Here is a 25,234-nt window from a genome sequence, read left to right on the forward strand (position 1 = left end):
ACTCATCATTTACTGTATTCCTGCCAGGCACACTATCACTCACTCTAAGCACCACACACTCACCCTGGCCCTAACGCTAAGCACCACACAATTACCCAAAATTTTACTGTCACACACTAACCCTGGCCCTAACGCTAATGCTGGGCATACACTATAAATTATCGGGGCGATTCACTCGATAACAGCAGATTGCCCCTATAATTGCATTGTGTGTGCAGGCGACAGAGAGTAAAATATTGATCGGTCGGGCATGCCAGATCGTCCAGCATGCCCGTCCAATGTGATATATTATTGGTTAAATGTCGGCCTCATAGGGCAGTGTATGCCCAGCAGCAGCCGACGGACAGACATTTCCCCTGTTCCTTTCCTAGGGAAGGAACAGGGAAATGTCTCCTGCCCAGGGGTGGAGCACAGATATCAGCTGGGTATCAGGCTACCAGATAAAATGTCTGTCGGTCTGACAGGCATTTTATTTGGCAGTGCATGCCCAGCAAAAGTAACACGCTGTAAAATAACCCTCAATGTTCTCCAAAATACAAAACGAGCAGGAAAGAGGGGCAGAACGGAAACAAAGACAGACAGAGGGGCAGAACGGAAACAAAGACAGACATAGAGGGTCGGAACAGAAACAAAGACAGACATAGAGGGGCAGAACGGAAAGAAGGACAGACATAGAGGGGCAGAACAGAAACAAAGAGACATAGAGGGGCAGAACAGAAACAAAGAGACATAGAGGGGCAGAACAGAAACAAAGACAGACATAGAGGGTCGGAACAGAAACAAAGACAGACATAGAGGGGCAGAACGGAAAGAAGGACAGACATAGAGGGGCAGAACAGAAACAAAGAGACATAGAGGGGCAGAACAGAAACAAAGAGACATAGAGGGGCAGAACGGAAAAAAGACAGACATAGAGGGTCGGAACAGAAACAAAGACAGACATAGAGGGGCAGAACGGAAAGAAGGACAGACATAGAGGGGCAGAACAGAAACAAAGAGACATAGAGGGGCAGAACAGAAACAAAGAGACATAGAGGGGCAGAACGGAAAAAAGACAGACAGAGGGGCAGAACGGAAACAAAGACAGACATAGAGGGTCGGAACAGAAACAAAGACAGACATAGAGGGGCAGAACGGAAAAAAGACAGACAGAGGGGCAGAACGGAAAGAAGGACAGACATAGAGGGGCAGAACAGAAACAAAGAGACATAGAGGGGCAGAACAGAAACAAAGAGACATAGAGGGGCAGAACAGAAACAAAGACAGACATAGAGGGGCAGAACGGAAAGAAGGACAGACAGAGGGGCAGAACAGAAACAAAGACAGACATAGAGGGGCAGAACAGAAACAAAGAGACATAGAGGAGCAGGAGAGCAAGAGGGGAAAAAGACCAAGATGGGATTGAAGAGAGAGACAAAGTAGTGAAGTTGAGGGATTGGAGAAAAAGAAATAGTGGAGGGAGAAGAGAGATATGGAGAAGAGAGAGCGGGAAGTGAAAGATGGAATAAGAAGGGAAACGTGGGGAGGAGAAACGTGGGTTGAAGAGAGAAGAAAGTTAAAAAAAAAAAAATTAAAAAGAGAGCCAGGCAACACAGGACATTAAATCTAGTGTGTATAAAGCATGTATGTATGTATGTGTGTATATATATATATATATATATATAATGTGCAGTATGTTTTTAAATGTTAATTCTTGTGTGGATATATTTTTTTGGTGTAATGTGTATTTACTAGGGGGTCTGTGTACTAAGCCTTAGAGAGAGATAAAGTACCAGCCTACAGCTCCTGTAATTTTACAGGCTGTGTTTGAAAAATGACAGAAGCTGATTGGTTGGTACTTTATCTTCATTCAGTTTAACTCTCTCCAGGGCTTAGTACTGTGCATTGTGATCTGCAGTGACTTAGTCACTGATGCTGCAGTGTGCCAGTGCTGCCCATGGATGAGGGCAAGGGGGAGCTCCTCTCTCTATTCCGCTCTTCAGCGCCTGCAAGTTGAAGTGGCAGCAGCTAGTAGTTCTGCTGTGCGAGTCTTGACAGGTCAGGTTAGACTTTTGTAGGGCGGCATGGGCAATGCATATGGGCCATTGCATTTGATTTGTTTTTCCTGTAGGGGAAAATGTGTTTATTTTGTTCCTGTGAGGGCTATTGCGTTTTTTACGTGTAACCTCTAGTCAGGATTAACAACACCAGGGCCACTTGCTTGTGTTGCCCCCCAGGGAAGGGTTGCGTATATAAAGTAATGTAATACCGGCAGTAGGGATGCCTGCTGTCAAAATACAGACAGCGACATCCTGATAGTGGTTAGTAAGTATACTAACCATCCCCCATTCTCCCCCTAACCCTCCCTTAGTGTAGCCTAACACTAACTCTCCCCACACCGCACCCTAACCCTCCCCGTTAGTGCCTAAACCTAACCCCTCACCTATGCGTGCCTAACCCTTACCCCCCCCCCAAAAAAAAAACCCTAACCCCGCTATACTGCCTAAACCCGACAGGAGCAACAATTGAATAGCTCCTGTCGGGCACGTAGGGGGGCGATACAATTGAATACCACCCCCGAGAGTTTAGGCAATATAGGTTGAGTCTCCAATATCCAAATATTCTGAAATACTGAATTTTTTTTTTTTAGCATGACTGAGATAGTGAAACCTTTGCTTTTTGATGGTTCAATGTACACAAACTTTGTTTAAGGCACAAAATAATTAAAAATAAAGTATAAAATTACCTTCAGGCTGTGTGTATAAGGTGTATATGAAACATAAATGAATTTCATGTATGTACACAAACTGTTTGAGCCACAAAATAATTGAAAATATTGTACACAATTACTTTCAGGCTGTGTGTATAAGGTGTATGTAACACAAATACATTCTGTGTTTAGATTTGGGTCCTATTCCCAAGGTCTCTCATTATGGTATGCAATTATTCCAAAATACGGAATATTCCAATATACCCCTGGTCCCAAGCATTTTGGATATGGTAGACTCAACCTGTATTTTATATTTTCTTCTAAATATGAAACATGTATGTTATTACAATGCTGTACTGTTTGTATTTTGAATATCAGAAGCCAGTTTACCAATATGTTGACCAGTACGATGCCAGTACCAGTATGATGCTCATCTTTGGATAAAAAGACCCATATTACTCCATTGGAAACGTGGCGCAACCACTGACTGAAATGCAATGGAGTTTACTACTTTTCCAAGGGAAATGAGTTGGATACAGAAGAGCAGAGGCCCTAGACATGTGATATTCCAACTGATAGGGGCTGAGGGGAGGAATATCCAGGGAAACAAACACTGGACGAGCAGATTGAGATGTAGAAGGAGAACCAGGACAAGAGAATGCCCTGGAGACCTAGGGAAGGCACAACACCAGATTCCCCTCTCTTCTCTAAGCCACGTATCCACTTGCAGATAGTGAAAGGGCAGTACAATTACAACATTCTAATCGTACAATCGTTCCTCATCCCCTGTAGTGCCTACACTGAACATTGTCGTTCAGTGCAGGCACCCTCCCTCATCCCTGAACATGGCCAGTCTGTCGTTATCGGCAGATTAACAGTCATGTTCAGGCGATGATTGATGTCGGAAACAACCAGCAGGAGCGCACATTGCTGGTCGTTTCCAACAGTAACCTGCCCGATTAATGAGCGATTGAACGATAACATTATCATTCAATCGCTTATTTATATCTGCAAGTGGATACGCGGCTTTAGGCAATGTTCTGAATCTCCCTATCTTCCTGCTTTTCAAATGTACTTAATTTTCTTATCCCTACATTTTCAGTCACTATATGAATAAAGAAAGATGTTAAATATGTAAGAGTAAATAAAATAAAAAATCACATGAATTGCTATTTTTTTTATTTTTATTGGGAAATGGCTAATAGAAAACAAATGTATGAAACAGGCAACAGAATACCAATACTTATTATTCTGAACATCACCATTGCAATACAGACAACTATACAAAGTGGGTTTAATGTTTATTCATGGTCTTTATTTTTCATTATGTTTGCACTTTTGAGCTTTTAATAGATGTATATTAAAATAGACAATTTTAAGGGGCATCGCCTATACTTATGATCGTCATGCCCTAACAATGAAATACTTCTTTTTATTTTGGACTTTGCCCAAAATTTTATGTAATAAGTGTTTGGAATACCTCCAGAATGGTAGTCAAATGAAGTTAATCCTTTATACAATATAAACCAACTATTCAGGAATTAAGCTCTACACAAAGTTTTCTCTATTCAATTCGGTCCGTTTACATAAAATAAATATATATATATTTCATGGCATCTGTAGTGCTCTTTCCCCAGTTTGCCAAATTCAGTTTATTTTCCAGCAAGAGCTATGGTGTTGTCTTTTTCCCCAGGAATATAAAATAATATTATATATATATATATTATTTTTTTTTATTATTATTATTATTACACACACACACACACACACACACACACACACACACAACCAGTCAAAAGTTTGGACACCTTCTCATTCAATGGTTTTTGTTTATTTAAATTATTTTCAATATAATAGATTAATACTGAAGACATCAAAACTATGAAATAACACATATGGAATTATTTAATAATGAACATAAAACATTATTTTGATTTGCTGAACAAAAAAAGTGTTCAACAGATCAAAATATATTTTATATTTTAGATTCCTCAAAGTATCCCCCTTTTGCTTGGATGACAGCTTTGCACACTCTTGGCATTCTCTCAGTCAGCTTCATGAGGTAGTCTCTTGGAATGGTTTTCCAACAGTCTTGAAGGAGTTCCCAGAGGTGCTGAGCACTTATTGGCTGCTTATCCCAAACCAGCTCAATTGGGTTTAGGTCAGGTGATTGTGGAAGCCTGGACATCTGATGTGAACTCATCGGACCAAAGTACAGATTTCCACGGGTTTAATGTCCATTCCTTGTGTTTCTTGGCCCAAACATTTCTCTTCCTCTTCTTGTTGTTCATCCTCAGTAGTGGCTTCTTCGCAGCAATATGACCATGAAGGCCTGATTCATGCAGTCTCCTCTGAACAGTTGATGTTGAGATTTGTATACTACTTGAACTCTGGGCCTGATTTAGATGTGCTCGCAAGCGGGTCGATGGTGGCCCAGTGCACACGCACACGACGGAGTCGGCTCCGTTGTGCGCATGCGCGAGACCCTGATAGCGACGGGCAAGCCGTCGCTCTGGGTCTCGTATCAAAAGGGGCGTGCTGTCGATGTTGAGTGACAGCACGCCCCCTTTGGTGGGCGGGCCAGGGCTGCCCAGACGGAGGCGTTCCCGTGGTAACGCCTACCGTAAGGGGCTGGCCCCACTGACATCACAAGTGATGTCAGTGGGAGTGCTTTCGGCTCTGATAGAGCCAAAAGCACTCTGGAGCTTGCGGCAACGAGACCCTACCACAAGGGTCTCGTCGCAAGCCCGATGGTCGCGATGGTCTTGACCATCGCGACCATCTTCCTGGACGCTCGCTATAGCTGTGGGTGGCAACCCACAGCTATGCGAGCGGCCAGGAGGCCGCTCTGAAAAACAAGAAGGATGGCCCTGATTCAGGGCGAGCGCTCTGTCAGAGCGTCCGGCTCTGAATCAGGGCCTCTGTGCAGACTTCATGTGGTCTCTAATCTGAGGTGCTGTTAAGTAGCGTTTTCTGAGGCTGGTAACTCTAATGAACTTATCTTCTGTAACAGAGGTAACTCTTGGTCTTCCTTTCCTGGGGCGGTCCTCATGAGAGCCAGCTTCATCATAGCGTTTGATGGCTTTGCAACTGCACTTGAGGATACATTCAAAGTTCTTGAAATTTTCCTTATCGACTGACCGTCATGTCTTAAAGTAATGATGGACTGTCGTTTCTCTTTACTGAGTTGAGTGGTTGGTGCCATAATATGGATTACAACAGTAGTCAAATAGTGGTGTCCACTGTGTAGTAACCCTTATGGTGCATACACACGGTCAGATTTTTCCTTCAGATATGAACGATAACGATTTAAAAATCGTTCAGTCGTTCATATCTGAAGGAAAATCGTTCATATCTGACATGCCTGAACGATGGACAATCAACGATGCACGTTCCCGTTTGTCAGATAACGATATCTGACATCTGATGGGTTTGCAGTCAGACTTGGACGATTCCATTCATTTTAATGCAGTCAAAAATCGTTCAATCGGTCAGTCGTTCATCTGACAAATCTGACAAGTCTGACAAATCTGACCGTGTGTATGCTCCATAACTCTGCACAACACAACTGATGGTCTCAAACATATTAAGAAGGCAAGTAATTCCACAGATTGACTCTTAACAAGGCACACCTGTTAATTTAAAACCATTCCAGGAGACTACCTCATGAAGCTGATGGAAAGAATGCCAAGAGTGTGCAAAGCTGTCATCCAAGCAAAAGGGGGCTACTTTGAGGAATCTAAAATATAAAACATCTTTTGATGTGTTTAACACTTTTTTGTTTACAACATAATTCCATGTGTGTTCTTTCATAGTTTTGAGGTCTTCAGTATTAATCTTCTATGTTGAAAATAATTTAAATAAACAAAAAACATTGAATGAGAAGGCGTGTCCAAACTTTTGACTGGTACTGTGTATGTGTTATATATATATATATATATATATATATATATAGCGTTCCCGCTAGGCTGTTTTAGCGGGGCGCGGCGCCCTGCCCTCCTTCTGGAGGGCAAAAAGCACCTTGCCCTCCAGGAGGAGGGCAAAAAGCGCCCTGCCCTCACAGCCTGCGGGAGCCGTTCTCACCCGCGGGACGCAGTGTCCCGCGGGTGGAGAAACATGCGGTGACCCGGTCACCGCCGGAGAATAGACGCCGTCTATTCTCCCTGTCTGCAGGGCTTGGGGGCTGCCCGGCGTGTCCGTAAGTGCCGGGCACGCCCCCAAGAGTGACGAAAAGGGGACACGTCTTATAGACATGCCCTCTCTAGCTCCGGCGCCCTGCCTCCCGCCGGAGCTAGAAGGAACACTATAATATATATATATATATATATATATATATATACATACACATACACATACATACACACACCAACCTAGTCATACACTAAGAAGCCTATCCAATTGGTTGCTAGATTTTGCCATGAAAAATGTTGCGGACCTTGTGCCCATTTTTGAATTACCGCTCCCGATAGCCACTGGTATTAACTAATGAAAAAAGTGGTTGCAGATTTTGTTTTCTTAGCAGCCAAAATCCTGCAGGGGGGAAATGTTTGCACGCACACACTACACTCACCTGTGTTCCAGTGCTACTCACTCAGCTGCCGCAAGCTCCACACACCACCTGCACACACACTACTGACAGGGGTCTCTCACACACAAACACAGGAAACACCCCTCATACAGGGGGTCACACACACTAACAAGGACCATAACACTCATGCTGCTGGAGAAGACGAAGGCAGAAGACTTCAGTCGGGGACACAGAGGAAAAAGACAGCATTGCAAAAGGTATTATTGACTAATTAAAACACACTGGAAAATTTAAATTGCTTAATTATTAGGAAGGGGGGGGGGGATTACACCTGCAATTGGATATACCCTTAAGTAGTGTTTCCCAAACTTGGTACACACAGCATCCTAACAGGTTTTAAGGATATCCATGCATAAGCACAAGTGCTTTAGTTAGTACCTTAGGCAGTTATTAAATACGCTGTGCATGAAGGGTCAATTAAAACATGGTTGGCTTGGAGATCAGGAGGGTATGTTATAAAAAAAAAAATGTCAATGACCTAGTAATTGTTTAACTTTGCCACATACATAGATGGCCAATTCAGAAATGATCAGGCTTTTCATCTCTCAGGTGAAGCGGCCTATTCACTTATGAATTAATTCCGGGTATTAATGTTGTTGGAAAATTGCAGCACACACAGGCCAAAAAGAACATCCACCCCATATGCTCTATTATGTCTGATAATAGTCCCATTGAATTCAATGGGGGGGAATTCAATTGTTTTTGGGCACCCTTTCATCTGTCTAAAGTGATCAAAAGCTATTCAATTGTTTATGCTAATGTGTGCGAGTGCCTGCAGAGGTGGCGAGCAGAAACCTGTTAAAAGTCCGCCGTTAGGGTAGCACCTATTACTTTGCACATGCTTAGCTGTTTTACGCGTCTAAATATAGCCCATCGGGCACAAGAAAAAAATGTAATTCCCCATAATAGAATTATTGTCTGCCATTCTGGTCTTTTTAGGCCAAATGCACTGTTATATCAGACCAATTGATGAATATTGGGTGCTGTATTTCAACGTAGGTCACCAGCTTTAGGGATACTTTATTTCATTTGCTGTCATATACTGAACACGGCCACACAGCAGATAAAATAAAGAAAATATCTGTTGGATAGGTGCTTCTATTAGCAAAACAGTACTTTAGGGCAGAGAAGGCACTTGTTCTGAAATCTTAACAGTCATCAAATTAATGGGAACAGACCAATGGTCAACAAGAATCAAAACATACAGCCCCGGCGCTTTAAACAGAATAATAAAACTATAGTAACCCAATAGTAATCCTCCTTTCTATATTCTTGGCAATTTTTCTAGCTGCAGTAAATGTGGTTGCTAGCCAATAACATACAGAGAAAATAAAAAGGGAAACTAACCGCGCTTAGAAAACATGTCCAGTGTAAATTGAATAAAAAAAATATGTATGCCCCATAAAACACTTAAAGTAAGTTAGTAATATACAAAAAAGATGCAGTAAAAACCTAGATATTGTAATAACAACAACATTGATAATAATAAAATCCTATTTCATAGGAATGCTCCAAGCCTACATGTTGCAACCGCAAATGGACACAATAAACATATGTAAAAGTGAAATTTCTTTGAACATTTACACAAGGTACCGCAATATATAAGAGGCAAGTGGCCCCCTCTTAATACAGGGATTATGACAGCAGCGGGTCTATAAACCATCAGTATACACGGATGAATTGAATAAGACACTTGGTGGCCGGATATACAAGTTTATTGTACCACTCACGAGAATCAATTGAGGAAGAAAAAAGAAATCTGGAGTATTAATTAATTCTTTAAAAATCAGCCGGATGGGGCTATACAAATTAATAATAAAAACACTTGGTTATATACAAGAGCATAGAATCAGGGAGCTCCTAGCTGCTATTTTGAATTGTGATTATTTTCTGTATAGCAACATAAAGAGAGAAACACTGTTTCATGTAACATTTGTTTATTGTGTCCATTATGGTTGCAACATGTATGCGTGGAGCATTCCTATGAAATAGGATTTTATTATCATCATCAATATTGTTGGTATTAAAATATCTCGTTTTTTACTGCATCTTTTTTGAATATTACTAACTTTCTGTAAGTGTTTTATGGGGCATACTTATATTTATTAAATTTACAATGATCAACAAGGTATTTTTTTTTCTATAAGCCTTAAGCAAGACAGATGGAGGGGGAAAAAAAAAGTATTACAACCCCCACTTGGAATTATTAATAGGATTGGACATTTCCATAGTTCAGGTAAACATTGTTCAATATGGTCCACATTTAATACAGAAATGTTTAATGTTTGCTTCCTTTTTTTTTTTTTTTTTTTACTTCAGAGCAAATCATTAAGTATAAGTATAATTTTATTTTAATCAGTAAAGAGAACAAAAATAAATCAAAATCACCACTGTGTAAACCAAGAGGGGTTCTTAAAGAATGACAATGCAAAGCTTTTAGCATGCAGCAGCAAATACTGTACTGTTACAGCAAGATGAATAAAGGGGCCTATCCATTAGCAGATAAATTTGAACGATGAACGATTTATCGTTCAATTTATCTGCTAATGGACAGGCTCTGAAAGATAAAAATGCGCACTCCTGCGGCCGACAAATTGGGTCATTTGTCTCTCCAACATGTTGGTCAATTATCGTTTATCGCTGACAGATATTAGAAATATCTGTCGAGGTAAACGACGAACGATTTTTTTTAATGAAAATGAATACAAACATTAAAAAAAAAAAAAAAAACACTCCCAGAATGTTGTCATGCAATATCGTTCGTCGTTTGCAAAAATCTGTCATGTACATGATAGATATCTGTCACCGCAGCTCCAGTGATTTTCAAAAGATAAATCTTTTGTCTTTCAGAAAGATCTGCTAATGGATAGGCCCCTTTACTGCGGATATATGAAGAATGCAGCAGGCAAAAAGCAGGTGCTCAGCATAAATAACTTCTGACCTAGAATGGTAAATAAATTGATCAATAGTTTATGGGGGAGGCAGGAATCACCCAGCTGGTCAGTGACTAGTCACTGCGACTTCTGTACCAATCGTGAGCAGCTTGGTGCTTTCCTCCACCACCATAAACTCTAATCTATTTATTATTTATAATAACGGGGGCTACTTTTGAAGGAACTCTTTGCTACAGAGCACATGAGTATGTCACTTATACACCTTTCACAATGCCAGCAAATAACCAGGGTTACTGCGCAGTGTGAAAGGGCCCAGTCAAAATAATCTGGGTAGAGCGACCCGGCATTTCAACTCAAGTAATGAGCAGGGTTGAATGCGCGTTCAACCCGGCTCGCGGTGCATTGTGAACAGGTAATCCTGGTTCCCTTCATTGCTTAGGAAGAGCCGTCACTTGTCGATGATCTCATCTCCAAGCGCCAGCTCAGCAGCGATGGCGGCGACGTCATCGACCCGGCATTATTGCCGGGTTGAGCCGCCAGTCTGAAAGGGGTCTCAGCCGGTTTGCACCCGGGATTGACGCGTGTACAAATCCCAGGTGCGACCCGGCATTTGCAATGTGAAAGGGGTATTACACTACTGTCTCAGCGGACAATGGAGTATTGCAATACAATAAGGATAGCTGGTAAGAATTACTGCTAGCAGGTAGACAAAAAGAAATGTTATTGTGCAATCTGTCACTGTTAAAAAACAGGGATATTTCCATGTATAAATCTGTTAATCCTGGGTCCGTTACAGAAAATTAGAGGCAATTGGTAACTATTTGATGGTGTTTACAGTATAATATACATCAGACACATGCAATAATCTTTGAAAGGCATAATCACAACTAACCGTAGGCCCACATGGCAGAGTCACATCCTTAATGGTCTTACATGGAATAACAAAGGTGTGCTAATAACTTCATTAACATGCAACACCACCCATTATATAAATCCGCTCTAGATAGGTGCAGCATTCTTTTTTTTCAGATCTGCTGCACATGTAATTGTCACATGCCTCAGAGTAGGGTCACAAACACACAGTTTGGAACGTGGCAATTTTCTGACCAGGAAACTATTGTGCTGAAACAATGATACTCCAGGAGCTCCTCACTTCCTCTTACAGCCCTGGCCCAAAAATCAGGACTGAGCAGTAGGACAAGTCACAAGCTGCCATCATGATTTTGCCCTCCCACTCATACTAGCACCCACTGCCAGCATTTTGAAGTGGCAAGCAGAATTCATTTAGAGTTTCTGTATCAATGCAGGGCATGTGGTAGTACAAATGTAATGGCTGCACTTCTCTCCCATTAGAATGGGTTTAGATTCCAGTAAGTGTTTAATAGCTCAATATGATTGTTTTCCAGCTCTACAGCCATGGTACAGAAGTTGATTGACAGCATGCCAGGGCGAATTACAGAGGTCTTGAAAAAGAAGGGTCCACACTGCAAATATTGACTCTTTACATAAACTTAATGTAATTGTCACTTATGAAATGCTTGTAATTTTACTTCGGTATACCATAGTAACATCTGACAAACAGGTCTAAAAACACTGAAGCAGCAAACTTTGTGAAAACCAATACTTGTGTCATTCTCAAAACTTTTAGCCATGGCTTTATATAGGTAGTAATAGAGTGGGAAAGGCAATGATTAATTCCATGCATATCATTGGCTTTTAAACCGCTGTATTACATCAGCCCTAAGATAATGTCACACAAGGGGTTAACAGTGTTTACTTGCTGAAGCAATGATACATAGTAAGGAAGACTCTGAAGTAATGTAAATATGGCCTACCATCACTTGTTCTGTCCATTACTACAGACAGCTTTTAAATGCTGATTAGACCTTATCATTAGGAATCAATGATCTAAAGTCATACAATATAATAGAGGATAGAAAGAATTACATTGAATATAAGAACTAAACACTTATTAATCAGTGACAGGCAATATTACCTAAAAAGGACCTTTTATCCATGTTATGGTCTTATCCACAATATAACCCATCATTCTTGAATATTGATATACACGTGTCCTGCTACAGCTTTGCTGCGTTCACAGCAAATCGCTCCACGCATGGTACGAGGTGTGTGCCCGCGAGTGTATATGTACACTGCGTTCGCACCTGTGCCTCCATAAAAATGCATGCTGCGATCGCAGTGCGCGCCATAGCATTGCGTAGCTTATGCTGCTGCAGGTAATAACATGGCGCAATGCATGCGCACGTTTGTAGCACGATCAGTAAAGATGTAGCAGAACACATTGGTATGGCACTGCATGGCAAATTAATAAGACATTGGAAGAGAATAAAGAGAAACAGGAATTTATTGTTATATGATGTAACCATCACACACGTCATTTATCCTATGACAGTGCTAAACATCACACAACTGTATGGGGTAACCTACATGCAGTCAGAGTAGTAACCTGTAATATGGGAACATGAATGTATAGGGAGGCAGATGGACAGTACGTGATCTGAAATCTGCTTGATAAGAAAGTTGAGCAGGCCTGGCCAACCTGTGGCTCTCCAGCTGTTGAAAAACTACAAGTCCCAGCATGCTTTACAAGCTGATCAGTGGGTGGGTATACTGGGACTAGTAGTTTCACAAGAGCTGGAGAACCACAGGTTGTCCAGGCCTGCAGTAGAACCATGTAATCTAGGACTCTGCAGCTGCTGTGGAACCATAAGTCTCAGCTTATTTTACAGCCTGTCTGAACTAGACTTAGAGCAACACTTCCAACAACACTCGTCAATGGAAGCTCACACAAGAGACAGGATATCCTTGCTGGAAACAAGGCAGCAGACGAGGGGGAGGGGGGGAGCATTACAGCCTGGTGACGGGCAGCTCCTGATCTGAGACACCCTCTGCTGAGGGGCTACTTATGTGTCCCCATAGCCATAAGGAACAGAACACGCAAAGCTAACGGAGGGTGACAGGTAATGGACTCCGCCAACTAATATGTGACGTCACGTCGCCGACTGTGTTTCGACCTGACGTAACGAAGCACACTGCTGATAGGCCTCATATCACACTGTCACTCACCCACCGGGGTCTCGTCACTGCATATTCCGTGTGCGGCCCAAACACTGACACTGCGTCCGGAAGCCAACAGCGGTCCTGGCAGATCTGCATCCGGGGTTACAGCTACAAGTGGTGACGTCAGGCTGTTAGTTAGGCCCGCCCAGATGTGACGCCAGGGCACTTGGTAAGATTCCCTGGTTACCATGGAGGCGGCGAAAATGGCAGTGATGAGGACTCACCAGGGGAGTAAGGAACAGCCGAGCTGACTGCTAACATGTCCCCGCTCACTGCATATCTCTGCATGTTGTCCTATATCAGTATTAGAGCGCATATAATAGGGGGAGAGTTATCGAGCCTAAAGCGGACAAGTGGAGGTGTTACCCATAGCAACCAATCACATTCTCACTATCATTTTCTAGAACGTATGAAATACATTCTAGCTAGACGCTGATTGGTTGCTAGGAGTAACACCTCCACTTGTCCGCGTTAGAAGGTGTGATACGTCTGATACTGTGGAGTAAACCATTGCTAATGTGTCTCCATGGTTACGGCACATGTGAATGTTTAGCAACAGTGTAGCAGAAGACAATGGGGCATATGTATGAAGGTCTGTGAAGTGATAAAGTTTAGAGTGATAAACGACCAGCCAATCAGCTCCCAACTGACATTTTTCAAACACAGCATTTACATACCCTCCAACATTTCCCAATAAGAACCCGGTACATGGGGGCATGGCCACAGAAAAAGGGGTGTGATCACGGGTAAAGGGGCGTGTCCATGGGGGGTGGGGGTATCGGACGCTGGCTAGTTTAGAACTTGCAGTAATATACTGCATGTTCTGTATGTATACCAGCGCTGGCGGTCAGAGCAGAGAAGCACGGAGGTCGGCTGTCACTCAGCAGCGCTGTGGGAGTCCTGTGTCCCAACAGTGTTGCTTAACAAATCTGGTGAGTATACCAACCCGGTACAAAACGGTACAGCCCCGTTTGCCGGTACAGACCATTAGAAAACGGTACTGTACCGGCTAAAACGGTATAGTTGGAGGGTATGCATTTAACATGACAGTAGGGAGCTGAGTGGCTGGACGGTTATCACTCTGCACTTTATTACTTTCCAGAGCTTCATTCATCTGCACCATTGTCTCCTACACAGTGTGCAGGCAGCTGTCTAATGATGGCATCTATTATTATGGAGAATGCAGGATATTCTTTGCATGAAAAACCTGATTTCACTGACTCTGTGAGGCATGAGGTTCATTTGCAAAATTAAAATGAAATGACATATTTTCAAGGATTTTTTCCCCTTTTCATTATTATTACTATTAGTATTTATTTTAATGCGCTACAAAGGGCCATAGGCTTTATCATGACAGATAAAGTGGAGAGGTTGCCCATAGCAACCAGCTTCTGTGATTTTGTAGACTGTGCTAGATAAATGATAGCTCAAAGCTAATTGGTTTGCTATTGGCAACAGCTTCATTTTTTCTCTCTCCAAGGTTTGAAACATTTCACCTTTACACACCAGGCAGAAGGTGATTACATAGGTCACAGGTAAGATAGGACAGTGCAGACAGGAAACACAAGGAAAGAGGGCCCTGCCTGTGGGAGTTTACAATCTATGAAAAAAAGAGACTGTTCAGAAGTGACAGCACAGTAGCATATAAATTAATGTATGGCAAATGTAATACATGAGGCCTGCTTGAGGCAAACAAAAGGAACTTCCTGCCAGTCAGGTGACAAATATGGACAGCGAATGATGCAATGCAGTACTGTCAGCACAGACTTAATTGGTTTACAGTCTATTCATGGCCAGAAATAACCCCCTGAAGCACAGCAACAGTCCTCTCCCTCCACGAAAGACTAAACACTGTTCTCTGTACCACTACAAATGTCCTGCACCACAGCATCATCTGTTCCGGGAGGCTATATATACACTGGTCTCTGAGTGATTCTCTACTACAAAAAATATACAGTCAGTGGAATACCCCAACTCAACGACCTGTCACATCGCCACAGTGCTTCGGGTGTTAACAAGCAAACCTGCCTGAAGTGACAAGGAATTGTCCCAGGAGCCCATCCCAGCTCTTTCATGGCAGCTTATTGCATTGATGAACATCTGTCCCTATAAGAGCTCCTCTATTCCAGAGTTCATGATACACTGGAAGCATTGTTCCAGGTGGAGGTTGTCTGGGTGTGGAGACAGTCACCTCCAGGAATATGTGGGTGCATTTACAAACTGCAGCTGGAAAAATTAGGTTCAGTGGCTTCAGGATGCTGAAGCCTCTATTTCTCTAGTATGCGCTGCGGCTAGCTTGACCAGGTAGTATGAGAAGCCAGACTGTTAAAACGAGTGACTGACATGCACTCCCCCACAAATCTTAGCTGACTGACTGGCAGCAGGTTGTTCCCTGAGGTATTGTGCAGCTGCTAACACTAGCTCATAAAAGCACAGTAGCAGAAGACTAGTGTGAGCTTGCAACCTAGCTTTGGGTGGGGGATTATGTAGGATGAAGTTTTTCAAGGCCATTTCAAATGTGTGTCAAAGGACTGGGGATCCACTTCAAATTCTACTTACAATTGGGGAACCGATCCAGCTAAAGGCGTTAGATAAAGTTGTCCTTAGCCTAGCCATACCGGGAAATGGTTTAGAATTATTCTGATTTATTTTCCCTTTGATAGACTGGTACTCATAAATTATGAGCATTCCAGTTCCTTATGGACATGTTTGACCATGTGAGATTCACTTAAGATGTAGTCAATGAACAGGGTCCCAATTTCAGGGAGAACTGATGCATAGGGTCTGACCACTTTGCACCACCCATATAACCAACAACATAACAGGCTGTACAGAGGTTCAGTTGGAATGTCAAGCAATTGTTGCATGTGTATGTCCACTGTTGGAGGGATTGGAAATTATCCTCATGGCTCGCATCCACTTATCGATAGGTAGTACAGGAATTCACCGGTCTCTACAATTGCAATACAGTGGTCACTCAAAAACTCATCATCCCCTCCCTATTTTGAACAGCCGAGTAAGCACTTGATGAAGCTTATGCGCTCCAGGATTCATGCAGTACAGGTTAGACAAAATCAAGTATACAGCCATACCTGAGCCAGGGAGATAATTGTAAGAAAGAAAGCCCTAATACTAGTCCATACAGGTATGTCCAGTTGCATCTTTGCCAATTGTGTGGCAAATTGCACCTGCAAATAAGTGCAGGTGCGATTTGCCTGCGACCCCATACAATTCATGGTACGAACGCAGCGTGCGCCATGGTGTTCCGTGGCTAATCACATGGCGCAATGTGTGCGCACGTTTGCAGCGTGAGCACCAAGGATGCAAGAGGACACATCTGTACTTGCACAAATAAATTGCAGGTTGCATGGGCTGGATCATTCACTCAGAGGCATGGAGATGCTGAAGAATGGCGACGATTTCGTCATTGGCCACATATCTTGCAACAGGATGTAACCATCGATGGTTGTGTTGTGTGCAGACGGCAATGAGAACTCACAAATGTGCAAAGCTGCTGTGGCATAGACACCTCTTGCGGGCATTTGCAGAAGAATTTAGGTAAGACAGCCATCTGATGAGCATCAGAAGGAGGCTTGCGATGGTTAGCAACCATCACAAACCCAACAACGAATGGAAAAACTATTTCCATTGAGCTGAGAACATCAATGGTTGCTAGCCATTGGCTTCAGATATCCATTCCTACTATACTGTAGCTCTAGAAACAAAGGTGAAGCGGCTTCATATATCAACCGGATGACAGCATACCTGGAGTGGGAGGTAGGTGTGTTGACCCAGGAGTAGCTCTACTAACAGACACCAAGCACAAAGTAGGGCCAGAAGTGGTACAAATAGGGTCGCAAATAATGGACATTCAAACCAGGCATATGGGGTTGGTGTCGGTCGTACAACAACTCCAATTAATTTGCTAAAACTATAAGCTTCCACCCTTAGCATTAGGGTGTCCTTCCTCACATTTGTGGTGGCCCATTATGTTGATGCCAGGGAGGATCATCGCATTAAGAACTCAGTGTATCTAGTGGCCCCTGAGGTACTCAAGATAATTTTTAAAGATGTCAAGGAAATTCTGGAGACAAGGGTAATTGTACCTTCCTGTAGCCCCTGAGTCCCTTGTTGCCTAAGAAGAGCTGAACTAATGCCAACATTAAAATTAGGTAAAAGTGATATATGCTCAGGGGCGCTGAGAGGGACTGGAGCTTGTACTAATTAATTGGGCCAGAGCTTGTTGAAGGGACCCGTGTCCACCGCCGCCCCCCCCTCTAATCTCCCCAGCACTGGGCTGTAATGGGGTTAAGGAGGTTGCTGTCATTCAGCAGCAGTAGTCTCCATGCCTGTGGGGTTGGCTGAGAAGCAATCCCACACATCCTGAGACCATTCATGTGCGGTGTTGCTTCTCAGCCAAGGGAGTGGGTGTGATATTCTGGGTTGTTTGTGGACCCGGGGTGGTAGCAGGAGCGATCACAGAAGCAGATTTGAAAATAAAACTAGGATTTTTAATAAGTGCTTGAGTAAACATAGAATGGCAGTAAATAAAAGTCCAGGAATATATAAATGTGCACAAGAGTTCTGTGGTGGGAGTAAAAGGGTTAATGTCCAAGTAGAAACAATTAGAGCTGTGCAGGTAGTGAAACTGAAAATAAACAAGCCAGGTATACAGGTAGTGAACTGAAGCGCAGGATGTCAGCAGGCTCAGGCACTCAGGTATGGGCAAGGGTGATGGAGGAAGCAGGGTAGTCCAGTGGGAGCTAGGAGCTGACTGGCAGACAGCGAATTCACAGGAACAGGACAGCACAGAGAACTCCCTCTCAGCTAGGCTGAGATACACATTGCACTGGCAAAGAAGGAAGGCACTGACCCTTCCTAAATACCCCATGCCGTGCTGTTACTGGCCGGAGGGAACATGTGACTCACCAGGATTGGCCAGCCACATCACATGGCCAGAAGGCAAGATGGCGGCGCCCATGCCAAACGGAATGGAGACGCCACCAGGCCTTACCAGCGCAGAGTGACAACAGGCCCGCACAACGCGCGCAGCCAAAGCCCCCCGCCAGACACCAGCTCCGCCACCAGACAGCCCGCTCCACAATGACCTCACAGGTAACACTCGCCTAGCGCCATGCTGAAATACCCTGGCCGTGACAGTACCCCCCCCTTTTGGGGCGGCCTCAGGACACTCACCAGGCTTCTCCGGATGGGCAGAATGGAATCTCCTGATGAGCATGGACATCACGAGCATCGGTCCAGCAACGTTCATCTGGACCGTAACTTTTCCAGTCCAGCAAATACTGTAGATGACCTCTGCGTAGACGAGAGTCCAAGATCTGGGCGACCTCAAACTCAACTCCTCTCTTCGTCTGGACTCGAGGAGAAGCAGGTAGAGCACAATGGAATTTATTCAGGACCAGGGGCTTCAATAAGGAAATATGGAAGGAATTAGGGATTTTTAGGTATGGGGGTAACTGTAGACGATAGGCCACTGGATTAATGACTTCTGTTATGGAGAAGGGACCGATGAAGTGTGGTGCAAATTTCATAGAAGGAACCCTCAGACGAAGATTCCGGGTGGATAACCAGACCTGGCTTCCAACTTGCATGCGTGGAACTATTCTACGCTTCTTATCGGCCTGGGTCTTATAGCGAGAGGATGCCTTCAACAAATCAGACCGTACTTGAGTCCAGATGGCAGCAAAATTCCGCACCATGTCCTCCACGGCCGGAACATCGAATACAGGCAGGCTTCGGAATTCGGGAACACGAGGATGAAGGCCATATACAACCTGAAATGGCGTTTGGTTAGTTGACGAGTGGTAGGAAGCATTATGTGCAAACAACCCACGGCAGCAAGGCAGCCCAATTGTCCTGGGAAGATGACATAAAAATTCTTAAGAAAGTCTCTAGATCTTGATTAACTCTCTCGGTGGAGCCGTTGCTTTGCGGATGGTAGGCCGTGGAAAAGTTTAACTTCACTTGAAGAACAGAACACAAAGCCCTCCAGAATTTTGCAGTAAACTGCACACCACGGTCAGAGACAATTTCAGCAGGAAGGCCATGTAGATGAAATATGTGTTGGACAAACAACTGTGCCAGGTCAGGGGCAGAAGGTAACTTCTTCAACGGTATATAGTGGACCATCTTGGAGAATCGGTCTATCACAACCCAGATAGTGTTGAAACCTTGAGAGACTGGCGGGTCTGTGACGAAATCCATGGAGAGATGCGTCCATGGACGTGATGGAGTAGGTAATGGAAGCAATTCCCCAGCTGGAGCTTGTCGTGATGATTTATGCTGGGCACAGGAGGAGCAGGAAGAGATAAACTCCATTATATCTGCCATCATATCAGGCCACCAATAGTGTCTTTTCAGGAACTCCAAGGTCTTCTGAGTGCCCTGCGAAGTGAGAGGAATGTGCCCAAGTGAGAAGCTGCTTCCTTAATTCCGGGGCCACAAATGATTCTCCCATAGGAGGCTGAAGTTGTAATGCGGCGAAAACTCTTGATTCCAAGACAGGGGTATTGCTTTGATTTTCAGATTGATCATCACAGAGGAGAGATCTCGATAGGGCATCAGCCTTCTGATTAAGTGCTCCAGACCGGAAGGTCAGGGTGAACTGAAACCTGGCAAAGAATATTGCCCAGCGGGCCAAACGAGGACTCACACATTGGAGGTTTTTGAGAAATAGGAGATTTCTATTGTCCGTAAATATAGTAAATGGAAACTTGGCGCCTTCTAGCAAATATCTCCATTCCTTCAACGCCAACTTTACAGCTAGTAGTTCTTGCTCGCCTATGGCGTAGTTCCTTTCGACAGGAGAGAATTTTTAAGAAAAGAACCCACACGGATGGACTCGGTCGTCCTCATAACGTTGAGACAAGACTGCTCCCACAGCTTCAGATGATGCGTCTACTTCCAACAAAAAAGGCCTGTCCAGATCGGGTTGTCGAAGAACTGGTGCTGAGATAAAGGCCTGTTTTAGAAGATGAAAGGCAGACTCTGCCTCAGGTGACCATTGGGCAGGATTAGCACCTTTGCGGGTCAAGGCTGTAATGGGAGCCAGCAGTGTAGAAAATCCCTTAATGAAGCGTCTATAATAATTGGCGAATCCCAACAATCTCTGGATGGCCTTCAGTGTCTGAGGTCGGGTCCAATACAGAATTGCTTGTACCTTCTTGGGGTCCATTTCTAAACTGGAGCCAGATATTACATAGCCGAGAAAAGGTACACTGGGCACTCCAAAGACGCATTTCTCCAGTTTGCAGTAAAGGTGGTTTTCTCTCAAACGGGTCAGAACTTCTTTAACATGTTCTTGATGTTTAGCCACAGAGGGTGAAAAAATCAGTATGTCATCCAGATAGACAACAACCGAAACATATAACAGATCCCGGAAAATCTCATTAACGAAACTTTGAAAGACAGCAAGGGCGTTACACAATCCAAAAGGCATTACTAAATACTCAAAATGTCCATCTCTGGTATTAAAAGCGGTCTTCCATTCATCGCCAGCTCGGATACGAATGAAATTGTAAGTTCCTCTCAGATCTAATTTAGAAAAAATGACAGAGCCCTTGACCCTATCAAACAACTCAGTAATCAGGGGAAGAGGGTATCGATTCTTTACAGTAATGTCAATAAGGCCTCGATAATCGATACATGGTCTTAGACCACCGTCCTTCTTGCCAACGAAGAAAAACCCAGCTCCGGCAGGTGAAGTAGAGGAGCGAATGAACCCCTTTGCCAGGTTGTCCCGGATGTACTCGGTCATGGCTTGAGTCTCAGGCAAGGACAGCGGATAGGTACGACCATGAGGTGGTATCTTATCAGGTATCAATTCAATTGGACAGTCCCATTCCCTATGAGGGGGTAAGATATTTGCTTGTTGTTCAGAGAAAACATCGGCGGACATCTGATATTCCTTGGGAATGGCAGAAGAAACTAATGGAACTGTCTTTCTCACAGGTCGAATTTTTGGAAGACAGGATTTCTGACAGTCCATACCCCAGGACAGAATCTGCATAGAACTCCAATCAATCCTGGGATTATGTTGACGTAACCAGGGTAGACCAAGAACAATTTCTTGAGAGGCCTCTGATATCACCAGGAATTTTAAGGACTCAGAATGAAGTGCCCCAATTCGGACCAATACTGGTTGAGTCTCTTTGGTGACTATCCCGTTAGTTAGAGGGCGTCCGTCTATAGAGGTCAGAGAGATGGCATGGTTGAGAGACAAACAAGGAATCTGAAATTTATCTATGAAACTAAACGTTATGAAATTTCCGGCTGCTCCCGAGTCGAGTAGAGCAGTAGCAAAGGCAGGTTTGGGTTTAAAATCCAAGGCTAGGGTAATCGTGAAATCTTAAATTTTTGGAGACGTGTTTATAACTCCTAACTTGATGTCTCCAGGGTCAGTTAGGATTTGGCATTTCCCGGTTTACGGGGGCAGGAGATGAGCAGGTGACCGGACTCTCCGCAGTACAGACAGAGGTTCTTTTGCATTCTTCTCTGACGTTCTTCTTTGGAGAGGTGTGTATGATTCACCTGCATAGGCTCCTCTTCAGTAGGAGAAGGAATGGGACGGGTAGAAATGGAGGGGATAAATGACCTTTGCCGGTCAGTTCTGTTTTTTTCAGCCTGACGTTCCCTGAAGCGTAGGTCAACTTTGATACACAACGAAATCATGTCGTTCAGATTAGTAGGAAGCTCTCGAGTGACTAGATCGTCCTTTAGTCGGTCTGACAACCCATGCCAGAAGGTCGAGGTGAGGGTTTCCTCATTCCATTTGAGCTCTGATGCTAAAATTTGAAATTGCACTGCATATTGACTGACAGGACGGACCCCTTGTCTCAGTGTCATGATGTTTGATGATGCTGATACAGTACGCCCAGGTTCATCGAAAATCCTCCTGAAGGATGACCCAAAGCCTGCATAATTATCCAGCAGCGGATCTGAGCGCTCCCAGAGTGGGGAAGCCCATTCCAAGGCCTGGCCGGATAACAGAGAGACTATATAAGCCACTTTAGTTCTTGCAGTTAGAAAGTTGTCAGGCTGCAGGGTAAAATGTATGTCACACTGATTTAGGAATCCTTGGCAGAGTTTAGGATTGCCGTCAAATTTATTTGGTAAAGGAAGATGTAAGCGGGGAGATGATCTGCCTCCTGTATTCCCAGACGCTGATGCGGATGTAGCTGCTGGTACTTCAGGGGTAGAAAAGGAAGTTTGCAAACTATCCTGTCGCTTGGACACATCTTGCAGATATTGAGCCATCTGATGCTGCATGTTTTCCAGATTTTCTAAACGACCAGAAATGCACCTGAACAAATCCACTCCTGACTCCTGATCCGTGGCCGGCTCCATGGGGCCAGTGCAAACTGTGATGTTCTGGGTTGTTTGTGGACCCGGGGTGGTAGCAGGAGCGATCACAGAAACAGATTTGAAAATAAAACTAGGATTTTTAATAAGTGCTTGAGTAAACATATAATGGCAGTAAATAAAAGTCCAGGAATATATAAATGTGCACAAGAGTTCTGTGGTGGGAGTAAAAGGGTTAATTTCCAGGTAGAAACAATTAGAGCTGTCCAGGTGTGCAGGTAGTGAAACTGAAAATAAACAAGCCAGGTATACAGGTAGTGAACTGAAGCACAGGATGTCAGCAGGCTCAGGCACTCAGGTATGGGCAAGGGTGATGGAGGAAGCAGTGGGAGCTAGGAGCTGACAGGCAGACTGGCAGACAGCGAATTCACAGGAACAGGAAAGCACAGAGAACTCCCTCTCAGCTAGGCTGAGATACACGTTGCACTGGCAAAGAAGGAAGGCACTGACCCTTCCTAAATACCCCATGCCGTGCTGTTACTGGCCGGAGGGAACATGTGACTCACCAGAATTGGCCAGCCACATCACATGGCCAGAAGGCAAGATGGCGGCGCCCATGCCAAACGGAATGGATACGCCGCCAGGCCTTACCAGCGCAGAGTGACAACAGGCCCGCACAACAACGCGCGCAGCCAAAGCCCCCCGCCAGACACCAGCTCCGCCACCAGACAGCCCACGCCACAATGACCTCACAGTAACACTCGCCTAGCGCCATGCTGAAATACTCACTCACAATTTTGCCTAAGAACACAGCCATGAATAAAGAATGGTACCAAAACATCCTCCAAGAGCAACTTCTCCCAACCATCCAAGAACAGTTTGGTGAGGAACAATGCCTTTTCCAGCATGATGGAGCACCTTGTCATAAGGCAAAAGTGATAACTAAGTGGCTCAGGGAACAAAACATCTACATTTTGGGTCCATGGCCAGGAAACTCCCCAGACCTTAATCCCATTGAGAACGTGTGGTCAATCCTCAAGAGGCGGGTGGACAAACAAAAACCCACAAATTCTGACAAACTCCAAGCATTGATTAGGCCCGAATGGACGGCCATCAGTCAGTATGTGGTCCAGAATTTGATTGACAGCATGCCAGGGGCGAATTGCAGAGGTTTTGAAAAAGAAGGGTCAACACTGCTAATATTGACTCTGCATAAAGTTAATGTAATTGCCAATAAAAGCCTTTGTCACTTATGAAATGCTTGTATTTTACTTCAGTACACCATAGTAACATCTGACAAAACACTGAAGCAGCAAACTTTGTGAAAACCAATACTTGTGTCATTCTCAAAACTTTTGGCCATGGCTGTACATTGACAGGTATGTAGTGGGGAAGCCGGCGGACCTAATCCCGACAGCCGGCTTCCCGACTGTTTTATCCTCCCGGCAAGGGTTAAATGACAGGCATCTAAATCTAGACGCCTGTCATTTTGCCGGCGCCGGGAGACTGCTGCAGAGGGGGGGGGTTAGGTTTAGGGCTCCCTGGGGGGACTTAGGGTTAGGCACCCCCTCCGGGAGGTTAGGGTTAGGCTAGGGGGAGGGTTAGGGTTAGGCACCCCCGGGGGGGACTTAGGGTTAAGGACCCCCCCCGGGGGACTTAGGTTTAGGCAGCGGGGAAGGGCGGTTTAGGCACTTAGAGGGGGGATTAGGGTTAGGCACTGGGGGGGAAGGTTAGGGTTAGGCACCCTAAAGGAGATTTAGGGGGTTAGAAATAGGTCAGACAATACTTACCTTCGACGATCAGGATTTCCTCCTTTGCGGCCTCCTGGTGTCGGGATTCCAACCGCCGGGCAGGTGTCCGGCGGTAAATAATATTGCTTCCCATTGACAGGTCATACTGAGGTCACCCAAGATAGCTGTCTCACCTTCTTTGTGCCCCGGAACATTTCTAATGCAATACAATTTACTTAAGAAACATCATAAATATCCAATAACTTACTTTTAACTGGCCAATGCAAAGATCTGTCCAAAATCAAAGGTTGGCATTCTTCCACTGAGATTCAAATTGGATTGCAACCTCTTGCTCTCTTTCACTAAAGATTGGCATAACCTTTGCATTGAATATTCCAGGCCAAGGTACTGCAGAAAACAACCTATCTTTGATTCCATCCCTCCCTTAGACATCATTCAGCTCTCTGAACAGCAAATAAGTCTAATTTCTTGTATTAATAAACTAATATAGAGTATCCACAGCCTCTGTATTTTTGGGAGAGGGGCACAGTTAATTTCAAAATACAGGAGAAATGTTATCTTTACCCTTGCAAGGAATGTACACTTCAAAGGGTTCTCACACTGGGATTCTCACACCTGAACAATAAGAAGGGATTTTAACACCTTCCCACAAACCTACTTTGCATTAATTTGTGTGACTGAGTCAGTAATAGCAAAGAAACATTCGTTTATTTCATTACTCATTGTTTTAAATATATATTTAGTTCAAAGATAGAGAAAAAAAATGGCAATTGGACACAGCAAAAGCTTGGATGAATCATTCTACACCAGTGGTTCCCAAACTATTTCAAATCATACCCTAGAGTATCAGCATTTATCATGGCACCCCTGGGCCAAATGTTTCTCATTGAGAAATTTAGCAAAAATTAAA

General features: G+C 44.1%; 1 protein-coding gene across 2 annotated transcripts in view; it reads right to left on the reverse strand.

Moving 5' to 3' along the window:
* Nucleotides 1-13,366, reverse strand: part of PHRF1 (PHD and ring finger domains 1) — a 94,344-nt gene extending 80,978 nt beyond the window's left edge. Inside the window, exon 1 of one of the 2 annotated variants that reach the window (XM_088471006.1) lies at nt 13,259-13,366. The gene's annotated coding sequence lies outside the window, so the exon portion shown is untranslated. The remainder of the gene's footprint in view (nt 1-13,258) is intronic. The other variant, XM_088471007.1, reaches the window with a different exon arrangement.
* Between the last annotated feature and the right edge of the window lie 11,868 nt (nt 13,367-25,234).

Source organism: Taudactylus pleione, unplaced genomic scaffold, assembly GCF_031769625.1.
Source record: "Taudactylus pleione unplaced genomic scaffold, aTauple2 ptg000109l, whole genome shotgun sequence".
Taxonomy (NCBI): Eukaryota; Metazoa; Chordata; class Amphibia; order Anura; family Myobatrachidae; genus Taudactylus; species Taudactylus pleione.